The 13,427-nt window shown below is 33.8% G+C and overlaps 1 long non-coding RNA gene and 1 pseudogene across 2 annotated transcripts; both read right to left on the bottom strand.

Moving 5' to 3' along the window:
• Window positions 1-1,340: 1,340 nt before the first annotated feature.
• Window positions 1,341-2,240, bottom strand: LOC106330442 (annotated as a pseudogene).
• A 2,704-nt stretch (window positions 2,241-4,944) lies between these two features.
• LOC106333244 lies at window positions 4,945-7,202 on the bottom strand. 2 transcript variants are annotated; one of them, XR_001268321.1, is made up of 11 exons: window positions 7,129-7,202; window positions 6,970-7,047; window positions 6,839-6,880; window positions 6,636-6,777; window positions 6,417-6,512; window positions 6,289-6,327; window positions 6,120-6,196; window positions 5,929-6,038; window positions 5,570-5,803; window positions 5,455-5,484; window positions 4,945-5,374 (listed from the first exon to the last, which is right to left on the bottom strand). It is a non-coding gene; the product is annotated as an uncharacterized LOC106333244 (long non-coding RNA). The 2 variants fall into 2 exon arrangements; XR_001268320.1 differs by having other exon boundaries at window positions 5,570-6,038.
• Window positions 7,203-13,427: the final 6,225 nt, after the last annotated feature.

Raw genomic sequence — 13,427 nt, 5'->3', positions numbered from 1 at the left:
TGACATGTTGTAATAACTTTGGTCGACATCAAGTCAAGGCTATGGAAGATATTTATAGTACCCGTTTCAGTCAGTTTAAAGGAATTAATAGATTTGGTCGACATCAAGTCAAGGCTATGGAAAATATCTTTTTCTTTATAAACTAAAAAGTTGATATTTAGACGGTTAAAAAATTAAACAACATAAGAATTAATAGATTTCTAGTCGTAAAAACCATAACTGTAGTATAAAGGTTCAAACTGGGAAAACCAAATGAACGATACGAAACAAACGATCGATAACAAACGCAATAAACATAACAAAAACAGTAGTTTTTAAAAGAGATTTAAAAATATAGATCATTGTAAGTATTAAGACAAAAAGGTTTCGTAAAGGAACTACGATGACTTATATTTGTCATACTTCAGCCGCGATTTGGTGACTAAAGAAAAATTATCCTCACAAACAGGTCCGTCCTTCTATAAGGCTTCAGACCACATATTATAAATGCAAAACAAAGGCCACATTTTCAAAAATTACTTGTTGCTTAGATGGGAAAAGTAAGAGATGTTAGACCTTTTGGTCTCTAAGTTCGAACCAAACCACAACCAGTTTTAAATACATTTTTCATTGGTAATTTTTATGAAGGACCACATTATTTGACAGGCTTTAAGCATCATAAATCTTTGGGACAGCACTGCTCACAAATTCATAATTCTTTATCCAAATTGAGAAATTTGTGATGTTCTAATGTCAAAAAATTGCAGAATTGCAAAAACTAAATTGAATATTGTGGGGTCAAAACTTTATTTTTACGTGAACTATCATGTAACATTAAATGTTTCTCAAACTATTGCATATGTTTATATGTCCCCAAAACAAAATTTCAGATTTGGTTTTCTCCGAAAAATAGTTTTGACTTATGATATTAAAATGTGAAATCTCCTTAGTTAAAATTAGTTTACTCTTTCAAGTCAAATAGTAAATCACTTTTAATTGAACTAATGGCATCTCCAACCCTACTCCATTTTCAACTCCAAACATCATTATGGAGTAAAATCTTCTCCAACTCCACTCTATTTTCAACTCCAAAATGGAGTAATGACTAGGGTTACTCCATTTATGGAGTAATCTAATGGAGTAATCTTACCCATTACTCCATTTTGGAGTAGAACCTTTTTTATTTATAAAAAGGTCCTTTGAATCTTTAATGTTTTTATTTCTTACTTAAATAATATTTAAAATGATACAACAGCATGAAAATAATATATTCCACAAAAGATTATTTAATAATTTTAAATAAATGCATAAAATAACAAAAAACATAAATAATTAAAATAAAAATAACATAAAATAAGTAATTAATAATCTGGAAAATCTGTTCCGGATCCGCTAAGGTCGGTGAAATATTGCCCAAACGGAGAAGTCTGAGAAAGAGCTTGTTGATCTTGTGATTCAGCATTTCGCTTTGATATTATTTGTATTTGTTGAGCTTGAATATACGCACGAACATTTGGATCTTGTATGGAACTCAAATCACAAAGCAAAATTTTGTTTTCTTCTTTGACTGCAAGATTTTGCTTTTGAGTCTCCATATGGTGAATCCTTTCTGCGCTTGTCTTCTTTAATTGTTCCATGAGTTGTTTATTTCCTTCTTCTAAAGTTTTTATAACAGTTGACGATTGATCATCAAGCTTTCTTTTCATTTTTGACTTTTTCACCCCACTTGGACGTTGAGAGGAAGATCTACTCATAATCTCATCGTCATCGTCTAAGTTTGGAGAAAATTAAGACAAACCTTGAGATACTTGTGTTAGAGAATTAATGACATGATCATTAGGAGAGGTGGCACCATCCATAAACTTTTCAAAATTTTTAATCATATTCCAAACATGATCAAATTTCCAACCCGTTTTGAATTGTGGATCTTCACTTAACATTATCTTGGCTTGATTAAACTGCATATCATTAAGAACAAAAATCAATAATTTAAAAATCTTTAACGAAATTATAAATTATATAGTAATACTTACAATATCATTATTCGAAGCACCACTAGGACGTCGATTTACGCATTGTCTGATGCATGCATGCAATTTTTTTGTTGCTTTTTCAATAGTTTGAATTCGAGATTGCACAGATCTTTTTGTACGCTCACACCAAGTTGTCTTCCTTCCATTTTCGTAACCTTTCATCATACGGGACCAAAACACATCAGATGACTGATATGCACCTTTAATTGGATCTTGAGAAATATCCATATAAACTTCACATAAAAGTTTATCTTCTTCTTGAGAATATCCAGAAGATCGAATAGACATTTTATTAGTAGAGTGTATATATTTTAAACTATTATATATGGTGCAAGAAACACCAATATTTATAAACGAAAAAGATCTCTAAGCCATGCTATCGTAAATAAATTTTGCCAGATTTCAAAATGTGATTTATTTGTGGTCAAAATATCTTTTTCTATGTCATGCAATCGTGACAAAATTTTGTTAGTTCTCAAAATGTGATTTATATGTTATGCAAACGTCAAACTTTCTTTTTCTATGTCATGCAAAGATCAAACTTTCTTTTTCTATGCCATGCACAAGTTTACAAAGTCGTGAATAAATTTTGTTGGTTTTTCAAAATATGGTTTCTTTAACATGCAAATGTCAAAAGATTTATTCAAAGTCAGTCAGTCAAAAATGTCATACAAAACATGGCTTCCATGCCATGCAAATTAAGTCAAAATATATTAATCACTAAAACATGGTTTCTATGTCATACAAAATCAACCAAAATTAAATAAATAAATTTAAAACATCTTTAACGATGTAACAAAAACTCTATAAATACCAACACAAATAATAGTAAGCACAACAATTCATACGGTTTTCTCTAAATATTCTTTCTTAAAATGAATCTTAATTTTAAAAAGATAGCAAATCTTCTTGGTTCGTCATCCTCTTCCGATGATGATGAAAGTATGGAGATCATTAATAGCATCGACGACGAAGAAGAAGCCATATATCTTGCTATATCAAACAACAATTCAGCCATTCAGTTTCTTCTCAACCAACAAGACAATTCGGTTACTCACGGTGGTTCAGTCCCGGGGCGTTCTTTCATTTACCGTGATTGAGAGAGCGCACACTTTCGACTATTTAATGATTATTTTTCGGAGACTCCAACCTACAACGATGATATGTTTCGCAGGAGATATCGTATGTCACGATCTTTATTCCTTCGTATTGTTGATGCTCTTTAAATCGGGAGCCCCATCGGATTTTGAGGATTTCCTGGAAGAGGTGCCAACAACGGATACAAATAAAATAATATGATTACTTCGAAAGCTTCTGAAGAGGAAGTAAATTCGGCATTATTTATGATACATACAAAGAAAACTCTTGGTCTATATGGTATACTAGGGCAAGTCCGCGCTTCGCGCGGGATTTTGACGTAGTTAAGTGTTCAAATCATACATTTGTTTTAAATTTTGAAAGATTGGTTATCTATTTTTATGAAACAATATTGAGAGCTGAAATAGGTATGGATGAGTAAATTACATAATTACATAGTTGTAATTCTTTGAATAAAATTATAATTATTTTTATTTAGATGATGCATTTAATTTGTTTTATTACTTTATTTGAGATCATCTACTATCACATGTTTTTTTGTAGACTTTTGTGTATCGCGGTTAGTCAGAACTTTGTAATTATTTGTTTAAATATAAAAGTTCAAGAAATAATGTTATGATGTCATTTTGATTCTTTAAACGTGTGTCGATACTTGGTGATAGTCCTATGGATATTTTTATTATTATTTATTAGATAACTTTATTTAAAATAAAATAAAATGTTTTGAGTATGTATATTCACTGCTTGTGCTTTTCCATCAATTTCATATTAATTTGTAAAGTTTGAAATATTTGTGTGAATAGATTTTTTTTCCGTTGGTTTGAGTTTGATGATACGTGAAAAATTATATCACAAATGTATTTCCTTTTTTTTGGTTGTTATGATTTTTAGATATTTTGGAAGTTTATATATATTTTAGATTAGATATGCATTTCACTAAATTATTGTATGTTGACTTATTTTCGTAGTTATATTATGTATTTTCAATAATTTTTCATTTTTATCTGTTATATCTTCTAAACTTTAATTTTAATATAATCTTTATAAAAATATTTGTTTTGATGGTTTATTAATCATTCGTTATGGTTTCCATCTTTCTTTTTGTTAATTTCTTTAACTTGAGCTCAGTGCAAAAAACACAAATTTCATTAGAATCACTTCAAAAACATTATTGTAATTAGATTTTTCTCTTTCGTTCTAAAATATTTTCTATTTATCCTGGAAATTTTGTATTTAAGTATGAAAACTTGAATAGTTCCTTCCGTGAAATCCACAATCTATCATATATATCATTTTAATCACATTTGGTTTTTATATACACTAAACTCTTTTGTGCAACTATCTAGTCACTTATGTCTTTAACAACACCATTGTTTATTGAACGTCAACTTTCGCTTTCCATTCATTACGCATTCATATCTATAAAACTTAGACTACTCGATCATTACTGTTATGTTAATCTATGGGATACATTGAATACTATGCTGACATTAGCCATCCACTCGTGTCTTTTATGTTTTTTTTTCTCTTCCAAACCTTTTTTAATGTTTTGGCTCATTTTTTTATTTCTTAGTTTTTAGATATGTATTTTAAACTTTAGATTTGAGATATTAAAAAAAATATTTTCAACTTTTATATTTTTTAAAGAACTGTGAATTTTTTTAATTCTGAACATTTCATACAAAATTAAGTTATGCTACGTCAATTTTGTATTTAGAACTCTCTTTACTTAAATATTTATTTATAAATAATTAAACCGAAGATGGGATAACTGACATATCAATCGAAGGAAATGTGAAACTTGGTTGTCTAAGTTTATAGTCGATGTTCCTTTTCATAAGGCTTTCTTCTTTTTCTATTTTATTTACAGTATAAAAATATATAGCTGGAGATACTGTGGTGGTTCTTCGTCAACATACAAGAGTGAACCGATACGGTGTTGGTTTTGACCATGTATTCGGTAAATGAATGGCCAGGTTTTCCAGTGATAGTATGATCGACATGAGCACCCGATGAAGTAAAAGCAATCATTCCATTCGCAACACGTATTAAAACTCGGAACATTGGTGCGTCAAGGAGCTCTTTCAAAGGTGAAGGAAGTTCGCGGAGTGGTAGGAGCTCAACTTCCTTGTTACAACATATGTAGAACCTCCTATTGGCATGCTAGTTGACTATCCTTACTGCTTCACCTGTCCCCACAAAGGTATTAGATATAGGACATGTTACCAAATCTCAATTGCTGGAGCTGTTGCTTTTTCTGGTTCCTATACACATTTAGAAAGTTGGTTTAGCTGTTAGTTAAATGCGGCGGTCCGAGCAGGCACAAATAAGGTAAATGTGTAACCTATGTTCTTTGGACGTGGTTGAAGTGGTCCTGTTGCAGGTAAGGAAGCCAGAGATTAGTTAGTGTTTTATGTTAGCTGAATAGAGGATGATGTATTAAGGTTGAATATGCGAACCTGCTGTTCATGGACGGTGCGTTTGGCTTTGTTAGAAATAATAGCATTATTTATTTGCCACACAAAAAATACACTGTGATTTGCTCCGTGCATATGCAGGAAAAAAGTATAATTTATGCATGTGTTATAATGAGTATCTGGTTGGAGAGGAAAATATATTACTTTTTGCCATACTTTGCTGACGTTTAAATTTTATAAGTTGAATCCTGAAAGCTCTGTTTTGTTTAGCTTTAGCTATGAATAATAAGAGGATGTGGAAGAGAAATTTGGGTTAAATGACGTAAATGGTAATAATTGTTTGAGAGGTAGCACCTTGATTTGCAGGAAAATTATTTGCATTTAATAGTTTTATAGTCTACCTGGTTCTGAGAAGTTTGAACACTACAATCTTGAAGACTTCTAGATTCCCCACTTCTCTTTGGAGCTACGTGTGCAGGTGGATATGGCGATAGTGACCTGCAGTTAGAAACTATGGAACCACGTGTTAGTGTACACAGGCAATTTTCCTGAGATACGAAGAATTGATTCCATAAGGTTAGTGACCACTTACCGAGGTTAGGAGGTGAGAACTTTTTTGAGTCCCTCAATATTTTTTCCTAGCTAGTCTTGCAGCTTTTTCGAGATGAGCTGTGTCCAAAAACGTGGTGCAAACGTTTTTTTTATCATGGAACCTTATCATCTTAACTTTAATTATAAAGATTGGGAACATGATTCATGACCTGCAACTTGTCCACTTCTTTTGAATGTTGTAATAGATCCTGCAACATTAATAAATGAAGAAGACGTATAGAATATTAGGGAAACTGATCGGCTAGGTGTTTATTAAATATTTCTTTCAATACCTTACCTTGTCTTGGCTAACTGTGAAAGCCCCGTTGAGACCTTCATTCTTCGCTGTTTTTGGAGTGTTATGACTCTTTCACAAAGGGATGTCGGGTGTTTTCTATTCACCAGCTCAAACAAAAATATTTCATGGGGTTGAAGTGATATGTTGTTGAAGTTGATCTCATCTATAATCTGAGTTAACATTGAGTCCAAACAAACTCAGAAATAATAGATTAGTTACCTAACGAAGTCCACAGCCATGAGCTCTCAAGCAACCGTCTTTAAATCAGAAAAATGGAACTAAGTAATCGGCATTCCTGGATATTCTTGATACTTTTTTGAGTTGTCTGTACCAAAGTAATGGTCTGCGAATTCTCCCAGACCTGGAATCACACGCGAGTCCTCAGTGAGTGAGGCATCGATTTCTGAAGTCATAATCGTTACCATTGGATGTTTCTTGCAGAGCCCGTGAATCCCTTGAGGTGCCTGCAGTTTTATTCTTGTGTTAGTACAAAACATTGGTGATCACTTGAGTGAGGAAAAGTAGACAAAGGTTTTGTTTGGATGGTGTTTACTGCTATGACGTTAAGAAAGATAATATGCGATTCTGGAACTCCCTTGCTGATAAGCAAAGATATTAGATATAGCATTCACTGCAGAATTTCATGTTAACATTCAATGTTAGTCATTGTTGTTAACTTTTGTTTATAGCTTTTGTGTGGGTTACTACGAACCTGAAGCTATAAAAAGGTCAAGGAGGAAGACATGTCAGGCTTGCGATATCTTTTGGTAACTTCTCATATATCAACTGCATGGAAAGATAATTCAATCATTGAGCTGAGATGTGTGAGAAAACGTATTCTCAGAGAACAGAAACCACACCATCATTTTTCTCTATGTGTATTAAGATTTTACCAATCTTAATACTGTTGCAGCAAGCTCTTAGTGTGTTCTACATGCTTTCTCCACTGTAAATACTAAAAACATAGAGCTAATCAAAGACACAGCCTCGAAAAGAAATGAGAAAGTATAGTGATGTGATGTGATTGATACCTTCTGATCACTGAGACGCCACACAATCTCTTGCAGAAGTCCACTCTAGTGTACATTGATCGTGTTAAATATCAAAAAAGTATCAAGCTGGTCTGCAAATCTCTGAAGAATTCATAAATATTGTTCTTTTGCATGACTGCGATGTTAAGATTTATGAATTCGATCCAGTAACTCAATGACATATATAGTACAGTTGTTTGATAGGAGGTGAAAAATCTGCATTGAAGAACAAATTGATTGCCTCCCATTTTCACAGTGGGTTACTCCGTCGAGTTATTGCAGGGGAACGGATCCGTCGGAGGTTATGGCTTGGTTCCCCCAAGAGAAAGAGGACGGAACTCAGATCGTCAAAAACATATAATTCGTGGGCCTGAAGTATTAGGTTTTATTGGGTCATGTTAATTATTATTGGGAATATGAAAACAAATGTTGGCTTTTAATTGCGAAGCCCATGATGACGTTTAATGAACCGCTGCGCTTTTGTTAAAGCACCCACGTGTCGGCTTCACATCATCTGAATTAGTGACATGGAAGCATACGTGGACTCTCTGGGAGGGATTCAAACTCTATTTTATATAATTAGATAACACCCTTATTTTTCGGCAATTTTGGTCAATCATCAAAACGGATGTGGTTAATATGGTGAATAAATTTCTCATGTCCAAGGTTTTTGATAATGGGCTTAATTTAACAAATATTTTTTGTCATTCTTAAAAAATGGGCCCAACCGTATAAAGTAAATTCAACCTATTAATTTATTTAATGTGAGGGTATAAAATCACCTATTAATCAATACAATACTAAAAGGCAAATATAAGCCAAGGGGAAGATATGGTGTCCACGTCCCCAAAAAAATTGACCTGTAGAAGAACAAATTTCCACCACGTCATAGGCCTCGCCTACGTCATTTGGCCTTCAAATTTCACCGGCCCGGCATTGTTCAAATTCGAGAAGCCCGTGAAGTCCATCTCACGACTAAGTTCTCTTTCCCCTTTCCGCGAAGTACAAACCCTAATTTTGCAAAATCGATTGTCAAACCCTTACTCTTCCTCTTCTTCGTTTCCTCCGTTTCACGAATCATTCACCTACGAACAATCAATTCCCTCCCCACTCATGTACACTCTTTAATCTCATTAATGGATCCTTTTCGCTTTCTCCCTCTGAGATTCTAAGGATCCTTTTTCGCTTTCTCCCTCTGAGATTCTATATAAATCTCTTACTCGGTGTTTTATTTTCATCAAAAGTTGTTCTATCCTCTCGACTGTACATTGCGATGATGTTTTCCGGTGTTCTCGACTAAGTGAAAACGAACGGCGAAGCGGCGGTCCCCTCCAGTCTGGTCAAACCCGTCGCCCAAACCGGTGTCTCTTTCGGCGATGTCAATTCGATGAAATCAAAAGGCGTAGCGGCGGTCTCCTCCAGTCCGATCAAACCAATCGGCAAAACCGGTGCCTCTTCCAGCCTCAACATCGGCGTTAGGGGCAAAGCCTCTGTCTCTTCCGGCTCTAAAGGCAAAGCTATCGTCTCCGACAACGTAGGGGAGGTTGTTTACCTTCAAAGACGTGACATTCGGGCCCCATGAAGGCGAGGTACGGTTTCGGTTGATCCACTTTTGGGAGGTTTGGAATGCTCAGACGAAGGTGCTTATCGGCCTCGAAATGCTTCTCATCGATGAAGAGGTATAAACCGAGATCTTTTTTACAAGATTAGTTTAAAAAATTGTTTGGTCGAAATGCTATGATATCATAACACCTGTTTGCTAATCATCGCTTTCAAAGTTAAGAAGAGTAAGTTAGTTTAACGGTTACGATTCGTTCACATAGTGGATTTAAACCAAATGTTTGCTAAAGATGTCTTAATAGATCTCAGCAACATCCAACATACTGATAGTTAAGATTACTTTAGCAACAAAATAGATTGATTAGATTAGATAATCAGTTGTTGTCAGCACCATCATGAGAATTTTTTTAATGTTCATTGCGGGTTAAATATCTTAATTATTTTTGTTTTCAACTAAAGATATCCTGACTAGCATCTCTAATTGATTCTCTTTTAACAACAGGAAACTGTAATCCAGGGCTTCATCCCCCATGGAAGGATTGAGACTTATTTGCGTCACATGAAAGCTGGTGTTACTTACCGACTCAACAAGTTTTACGGATCAAAGAGCAAGACTATTTACCGGGTAGCTGAACCAAGTGTCACTATTAGCTTCTCATAGAACTCTGTCATCTCTGTTCTCGAGGACAGTTCGATCTGTTTCCCTGAGGATCAGTTCCGGATCCATGGATACAAAGAATTTGAAGCTGCATGCGACTTGAGAGGTGATCTTTATGGTAAGTTCTCACCATCATTACACCCCATCACTGTTTGTATTGGATAATAGTTTAATCTAATAATAAATATTATGTTATCATCTGATTAAATATTGTATTGATTCTGAAGTGTTTGCCTAGGATAATGTTTTCATACAGACTCAGAAATTTAGGTTTTATTGTTGGATTTATAAGATATAAAACATTGAGTTTGATTGTCAACTCTTGCAGATTATGTTGGCCACATCAAACTTGTGAATGGGCAGGTTCCCAATGACAGTCTTCTGCTTGATGAAGCAGAGATAGCTGCATCCCGCCGAGTTGAGCTTCATGTTCAAACACATGAGTAAGTTAATCTCTATCTTTTTCCATATTCACATATGGTCTATCTTACCACACGAGTTTGTGTTGTTACAGAGATCTCGTGTTGAAGTTGTACCTCTGGGACAAGGTTGCCTTTGAGTTCTGTGAAAAGTTTAAGGCATCTGGAGGCACTGCACGTGTTATCTTAGTCACCACCTTAAACCCGAAACGTTTTGTAGGTTTGTATAACCAACTTTTAATTGCTGTTTTAAGATGTTAAATAGGGTTGAGATCGTATCTGGTTAGGTTAGCTTTGAGTAAGTATTATTTTCTGTGATGCAGAATTATTGAAAGATACTGGTAGAACCGTTTTTTTTAAATGACTTTAGAGTTTATTAGCTATGTACCATTTAAAAAAATATGTTAAGAAATAAGAGTCGACTAAGCTTGATGGGATCTGAGAAAAAGATACTGGTAGAACTGCTTTTTTGAATTGACTTTAGAGTTTATTAGCTATGAAGCATTTAAAAAATATGTGAATAATTAAGAGTAGACTGAGCAAGACAGGATCTGAGTAACAGATATTCACATGAATATACATATTCTTTTAATTTCATTATATCATAATTTTGCTTCTGTATCATGGCAATGGTTCTGTTATAGGCATCCTATCTCTATCTTCTATGACGCCTTCACGGGTATTTCTGGATAGTGATGTCCAAGAAACCCGGTTCTACCTCAGTTGCAAGGTTTAAGGTTTCATGTATTGGAATATCATTTGAATTACTCCACTATTGTAATGTCTGGTTTGACATTTTCTTCAGGCTGAACTCGAACTTAGATGTTGCCAACAGAGTTAACGCAGAGGTGGTCACCAAGCCTGAGACAGCGACCTTGGGGGAACTCTTCTCCTATATGAAGCAGGCATCCGCTAAGGTATTATAGTCTCAATGTCTGATACATTCAATAAGATAATCTAAGTTTCTCATTGAATTTTACAAACACTTTTCCAGGTTGCTTGGATTGAGTGCACATCAACTATTGATGATGTTGTGCACGGTTTTGGGTGGTATTATATAGGCTGCGGTGTGTGCCATACTAAGGCAACCAAAGGGCCTACAACGCTTATGTGTAAGAAATGTGGGAAGAGTGAAATTGTTGGTGTGGCGCAGTAAGTGGTTTAGATTTAGTTATACACATTCTTTGACTGCAATGGTTATTAATGTCTCTCTGTTACAGGTACCTGTCGAAGCTCTCTATTTATGACCACAATGATCAAGCCGTATTTGTTGTCCTTGGTGATGCTGGTGAGGAGTTGATTTGAAAGAAAGCTGCTGAGTTGGTTGAGAGCTATTACCAGGTAATTAGAAACTTGTATGTTTATGAGATTTAAAAACGTATTCTTACAAAAAATTTGAAGATGTATTCTGAGAATGTCTAAATGTATGTTAGGCCAATGATAGAGTAGGAGAGGATCACATAGCTCCAGTGCCTCAAGCTATGATTGATACCATTGGACAGACACGGAAGTTCATTGTGAAGGTATCAAATCACAATCTGAGTGCCAGGACCCAGACTTTAACTGTGACAAAGGTGCTCCCTCTTGAAGCCCCAGAACCCGAAGGCAACTTAGGAGAGAATGTTAATGAGGAACCTGATAATGAAAGGGAGGATCATGCAGATGAGTCGGTGAAAATGGGTGCTGATGGGATTGAGTCAGAAGGTGCCAAGCGTGCCAAAAGTGGCTAATGAAGTCTTATTACTGGTTTTGTTTTATTTAAGACTATGCTTTATTTTTTTCATTTTTCTGAATTTTGCCTTTGCAGCATTATAACAACCTTGGTTATAATATCTTTTGCTTATAATATCTATTATTAATCTCTTTCCATGTTATAGAGTTTGACTAAAAAAACAATAATGCCTATCTATATATAAATGAGAATTTGGAAAAAAATGATAGATAAATCATTATACCTGCTTGAAGGCTGAACGAGGGAGTAGTGTATATAAAAAATTGTTGCTATATTCTTCGTAACGTAGGTTAAAATCCTACTTGCCAAAACAGGGAAGTGTGATTATGGTTGGTTAAGGTGGCCAAGATTTAATGATTATGATTTAAATTTGTAATAAATTAGAAATGGTTCATATTAGAATTCAAGCGTGTAAAGCACATCCTATTTGACTATAATTTAAATGTTGTCATAACAATGGATAGTTTTAAAATTTTTTTGGAGGTGGAGTTGCAGTATGAAAATGAAATTTCAATATTTTTGTTCTTATGTCTGAGGATAAACTAATGGTTTAGTAAGAAGCGTGAGGCTTTGGAAGTTTTAAATAATTCTCTATATTACATTATAATTAATTTTGTTTTTTATATATAGACAGTTTTTTTATTGATAAGTGATTTATAATTTTATAATTGTATTTGTGGCTATATAGTTTAAATTTAATTATGTTAATATAATTGTTTTTATGTTTTTATAATTTAAAGCTTCAAATAAGAGGATGCAGTGATAATAAATTTTTAAACGTATTTTAAACAGCCAATGTAGGCAATCACATTAAAAAGTAAAAATAGTAATGAGAAGAATGCAACTGGTTATCACTATTTGCATTTACACCTTAGTCTTTTTCATTTCTTGGTTTATTTTAAATTTTGTATTTATTTTATTTGACCAATTGAATTTGAATATTTTACTATTCTTTCTTATTGGTATATATGTAGATTTTTTTCTTTTATAGCACATAGTTTATGTTATTGTAGTTTATGATTATGTTAATAGTTTTAAATTGATTTTGATACAAATCTTGAAACTGAAACATATTTTATAACTATGATCAATTTATTAAGGTTAAGACCAAGTTATGTTTATTAATTCGTAACTTCTTTACTATTCAACATATATTAATGTAGTAACTTACGGTGTATTAGAAAAAAACTTTTAGAATTTGCCACCTATATAAACCCATACATTCTGATTCCATTATACAACTCCTACATACCTCTAAACAACTCCTCCAAAATATAAACATGAGTCAGGTATTTTGGGTTCTACGCCACAAAACGGAACCATTTTTATCATCTCCAAAAAGAATCATTACCATGAAGATAAAGATGCCAAGGACACAACAAACAAAAATTGTGATATCTGTCGCCCTGAAGACAGCAAGCAATGGCCACCTAATCCACGATACGGTAGGCGATATGGAGTACATGCTTGAATACCATGAAATTGATTTTAATTCGGTGATGGAGATTATCAAGCAGACTTCTGACTTTGTCGCATGCACTATTCCGACGCTCAATGACCCCACAGACTTCTGACTTTCCACAGAATTGACCTAGACGTCTATATCATCGA

The sequence above is a fragment of the Brassica oleracea genome, chromosome C3 (genome assembly GCF_000695525.1).
Source record: "Brassica oleracea var. oleracea cultivar TO1000 chromosome C3, BOL, whole genome shotgun sequence".
Lineage (NCBI taxonomy): Eukaryota > Viridiplantae > Streptophyta > Magnoliopsida > Brassicales > Brassicaceae > Brassica > Brassica oleracea.
Note: the sequence above shows the minus strand (reverse complement) of the source record. Positions and strands in the feature narration are given on the sequence as shown.